Raw genomic sequence first — 5,312 nt, 5'->3', positions numbered from 1 at the left:
TCTATCTTGATTGTTCCTGTCTTCTCCATCTTTAGTCTTGCTCACCACCACTGCAATCTGCGTTCTTGTACCACCTTGCTCTGATACCACTTGTTGGGTGGATGTCTGGCCAAGACACCACCTCCCAAGATCTTTTCAGTACCACGCGATGCAGCAGGAAGAAAGAAGAAATAAAATAAAAGAAAAACAATCAAAATACGTGGATCAGCCACAAAAGGGCTCGCCTCCACGGGACATGCAAACTTTACTATGAAAAATAAAATTTTACAAAAGGAGACCTCACCCTCAACCTTTGTACACCCAATTCTCTCTCACTAGAAGTTTCCCTCACAAAAGCTCTCTCTCTCTTAGAAGACCCCATGAACCCCTGAAGTGCCTGGCGATCGCTGTCCAGGAGCCTCCTGCTCCTCCTCTCTCAGCGCTCTCGCTTCTCTCTCTCTTCTCGGGTTCATACGGCGCGAGAAAACCAGACCACACCCTTTACTGTTCCACGCACAGGCTTTTAAAGGGTTAAAACTAGGTTTAAACTTGATTAGAGAGGGATTAGGAGTCCTAAATAAAGCCAAAAAACTCCCTGGACCGTCGGATCAAGACCGCAATCTCTCTAGGCCGTCCGATCGCACTCCGGTCCATGAAATAGTACCGTGGACAATGAGAAATACGTGAAAAACACCCATGCGGTCCACAGGCCCAGCCGTGGACCGCCCGATCCATGGTGGACCGGTGCAAAGGGCCAGCAGGCTGCTGGCCTGGGCCAGCCCGCTCGCGCGCGCGGGCCTGCGCGCGCCTGGGCCACGCGCCCGCCCGGGCCGTGCACCCGGCTGGGCCGCCCGCTCGCATGGGTCGCGCGTCCCGCGTGGGCCTGGGTCGCGCGTCCCATGCGCCGCCACCTACGGCCGCGCCGCTGCCGCCCGCCGCCAGTCGCCGGTGGTCCTCCACCGTCTCGAATCTCATGCCGACTTTAAAAGCTCGTATCTCATCCCGAAGCTCTATTTTTCGTCGTGAATCTCGTTGTAGGCTCAAGTGGGCTGAATCTCGAGATATCAAATCCTAACAGTACCCCAATTCTCAACCACACAAATCTCAAAACAAAAAAAAAATAGAAATTTTGGAGCCAGCACGTGCTCTGCACGTGCTAGGCTGCAGGCAGAGAGTTTGGAACTGAAAGAATTCATGGAGTTCTTCTCCCAATCAAATCCAAAAATCATCTAGGAAACCTGATTGAAATCGAATTGAAACTCTCTCTAGTTAAGGTCTATTTAAAGACCTCAATCTCAATAGTTTGTTTCTCACAATAATCACCGATTAATCACTGAGTTTCTTCCCTTCTTTCGTCTTATTTGCCGATGAATTAATCTTCTTGTGACCGTCGAAAATTGAGTCAAACCAAATCCAAATTAGGTAAAATCTCTTCTATTTTATTCTGTCAATCTTTTAGAGGTTTTTATCTTGGATTTTACTGAGTTTTCTATTGAAAAATCTCTTCAAAAATCCTTATTTTTCAAATCCCCTATTTTTGTCTTTATTCTTGATTTGCCGTCACCGTGGGCCGCTGCCGGTCATCGGACTCGACCGCTCGACGTCATCGAGGACTACCCCACCGATCGGAGGGGTGGTCGGCTAGGGGGAGGCCTCTTAGTTTGAGAACAAGAGGGAGGAAGACCTTTCTGTTCCGTGAAGAAAGAAGAGGAACAGATGAGAGGGACGCGAGTTCCCTCTCCTGTGAAAGAAAAAAAAAGAAAAAAAAAAAGGAAAAAGAGAAAAGAAAAAAATAAATAAATAATAAAATAAAAAATGAGAGAGAGTTTCTCTCTCTTCTTTCAGTCTGAACCCTTACTTTCTCTCTCTAAAATTGAACTTTCTCTCTCTAGATTATTTCTCTCTCTTGATGGATTTCTCTCTCCAAAGTTATTCCTCTAGAATTAGCATAGTAAAAGGCTTCATTTTGATGATTTTGATCGAGTTTAGGAAAGAGTCTGATTTTAAGTGAGGTTATGATTTTGGATTTGTTTTGATTTAATTTTGAATTAAAATTAATATAAAAATATAATTTTAGATAATAGGCACTGAAGAATCTCTTAGAAGTTAGTCGATCTATTCATTCAGTGCTCCGTGAAAGGTAAGTAATGAACTATTTTCTCGAGATATTTCATATTTATTCTGAAAATAAATAATTATTCTCTGAAATTATGTTTTGAAAGAAAAGTACTTTTGAAATATTATGGTACGTCGATTATGCACATGTTCAGTGAAAAATTATGATATATTATGATACAAAGTGTTTTGATACAGATCGGATTTATGCTCTCAGCCTAACTATGTTTCAATGGGCTCCGCCAATGGGGATTATACGTTGGTACTCAGTGGACCCTGCCAGTGGGGATTGTGCGCTGGTGTTTGTGGACCCTACCAGTGGGGGTTGTGCACTGGTATTCAGTAGACCCCGCCAATGGGGGTTAAACGTTGGTCATAGTCGAGGCTGTTGAGTTACGAGTGTTTTGAATCGAATCAGATTTATGATTATATTATATATAAATATTTGAAAATATTAGATTTATATTAAATCAGTATGAAATATATTTTTATGTATATTTATAATATTATTAGAAATTATATAATATCTGAAATATCTAGTTGAGATATTTGTTACTTACTAGGCTGTCTAGCTCATTACCTTTCTTTCTACTTTTCAGATTCAGATAATTAATTTCGAGCGTGGGAAGAAATATTGGGATAAAGCTTTTAGAGGCGAGATTTAGTATTGTCAACTTCATTAAACTTAGATCTATTATTTTATTGTTAGTAAAATTTAATTGGATGTAAGATATTTATTTTAATTACTTGAATTAAAGTTGAAAAATAATTATTTAAATTTATTTCGCTGTGTTGCATTGATATCGTGATGACATGCCTTGCATGCTTATAGAGAGAGTTCTTCATAAGTATACGGTGGTTGCCGCGACCTCCTCCTCGCGATCTCGGGCTGGGGGCGTGACAGAAGAGGTGCCAAAGATGGTGTCGATCGAGGAAGAGGTGCACGTCGAGGAGGCATCGGTCGAAGGGGCATGCGGGAAGCGCACGATGCCGTCAATCCAATCTCAACGTCGGAAGAGACCATGCGGGGGAGGCGGTGCCACTTGCGGTGACTGCCGATCCAACCTTGACGCCATTGGAGGGGTGCGCGAGTGCGTTGGAGGTGTTGTCCAACAAGGGGTGTGTGAAGGCGGAGTCGGTCGAAGGATGTGCAAAGGCAGCATCGGCCGAAGGACACAAGCCTAGGAGGGAAGCGCATGGAGAAGTCATCGATCGGAGGGGAGCATGCAGAGGAGTCATCGGCCAGAGGGGGGCCCTCAAAGAGGAGGGGGGCCATCGATCTGACAGAACTCAACGCATGTGGGTGCATGGGAGGTGCCGGTCTGCTCGTGAGCTACCGATGCCAGCCCTGGGGCCAATGGAGGTGCATGCGTGCAAGGGGGAGATGCGACCTTCTGTGCCTTCTTCGCCACTCCTCTCTCCCTCTATCTCTCTACTTTTCTTCTTCTTCTTCTTCTTCTTCTTTCTTTTTTTTTTGTCTATCTTATGATAGGATGGAATGTGCTGTTGAAATCATTGCATGCTCCAAACTCAAGTAACTCCAGGCAAACTCTAGAGCATGCACACAATGGATAGTGCACAGTCAGAAATTGATGATGTCGAAGAGGTGTATGGATTGTAGGCCTCACAAGGAGCTTTGGTGGTAGGAGGCTTCGGCACATAGATGCCCTCGGTACTGGGATGCTTCAGTGTAAATGGGGATGCAGGAGGGCTCGGCATTGTCTGTGCAGGCAAGATTGGTATTTTCATACCACACCCTTTGTTGCAGCCTGTCTCCCTCTAGTAAGTTAGTCAATTGGGAGCCGAGTTGTTGCACCTGAATGGTGAACAATAGAAAATCTGCAAAAGAAGTTCTCTTGCCAGAAATTATCTGATGGAGGATCCTCTGATGTTTAAGTTAGTCGGAGAAAGGGCACAACCAAAGAGAGTCAAAAATGAGAGCGAAGGCTTATATTAAAAAAAGCTTACCTGATCCTCCATTGCTTATCAGTATTTATAGAGTAAGCGATGCTTTTACTACATAACCTCATCCCTGAATGTTTGAGACATTAGAGTTATGGCATTAATGGGCGGTTACATTATTAACTACTATTAAGGTCGAGTAATGGACCGCTTATGGGCGACTATTACGCTCCACATTTGTATGTAGTTAATCCCCATGTTGAATAACCATCATCAATCTAGATAGTCGGTATGGCCCCGAGGAAGTAGTCGGATAGATACCGAATATTACTAGCTAATCGTAGGTTGCATGTCGAACCAAGTCGGTTAAATACCGACTTGATTAGGTTTGTTGTCGTTGGTGGTCAAGTCCCATCAATCTTGATCGATCGAACGACGATCAGATCCAGACCCACTGATACCAATCGAGTTGAATCAGAGCAACTTAGTTGGTGTTAGTTGGTGCAGAGATGAATTATCACATGATTAGTCGGTTGGAAGGCGAAAAAAAGGACTAGTCGGCTAAGCAACGAGGACCTATCCCAATACTTGCTCCGCAAATCTTGAGTTCGATGGTCTTAATCGGACGAAAGGAGTTAAGTTGTCATGCAAATTCAAGTTGCTTTTTCCAACGATCTTCATTTAATACTACTCCAAAAGCCATATGTAGCCGCCCTATCATTTCGGGGTACGAGTCATATTTTGTCATTTTGTAGAACATGTGACGGCTCTATTGCATCGCAGATCATGCGGCAATTAATGCCACGAATCACTCGAGGAGATCTTTCATAATGATTGTGGAAGATCAGATGGCTGAACAATAATTCATTGAGTAGTTTGAGTCATCCACGTGTCAGTCGTCCATTACCTCGAATTGTTATGATGTGGATCCAGCTGATTTAGCATGATCTTAACAATGGTGCTCGAAAAGTCAGAATGATGATCAGCTGAGATCTCTGCCATGCATCAAAATCTCCAAGGATGTCACAGTTTTCTGCATCGATCGTGACCGTCGAAGGAGTCTCTAAATAGGAGTCATCCCCCCTCCAACCTTTCTTTCAATTCTAGTGCCTTTGTTACCCAATACTGTTGTTTAGGCTTCATCATTGTCGGCCATCTTCTTTCTCGTCGGTTTCTTCATCATCATCGATTTTTCCCTTCCTCATTGGTCTTCATCGTTGTCAGTTCTTCCCGAAGGTTAAACCTCTTTATCCTCCCTCTTTAGGTTTTTGCCTTGATTTTTTCACTTCCTCAATTTTTGTGTTCAATTTTCTACT

Source organism: Elaeis guineensis, chromosome 10, assembly GCF_000442705.2.
Source record: "Elaeis guineensis isolate ETL-2024a chromosome 10, EG11, whole genome shotgun sequence".
Taxonomy (NCBI): Eukaryota; Viridiplantae; Streptophyta; class Magnoliopsida; order Arecales; family Arecaceae; genus Elaeis; species Elaeis guineensis.
Note: the sequence above shows the minus strand (reverse complement) of the source record.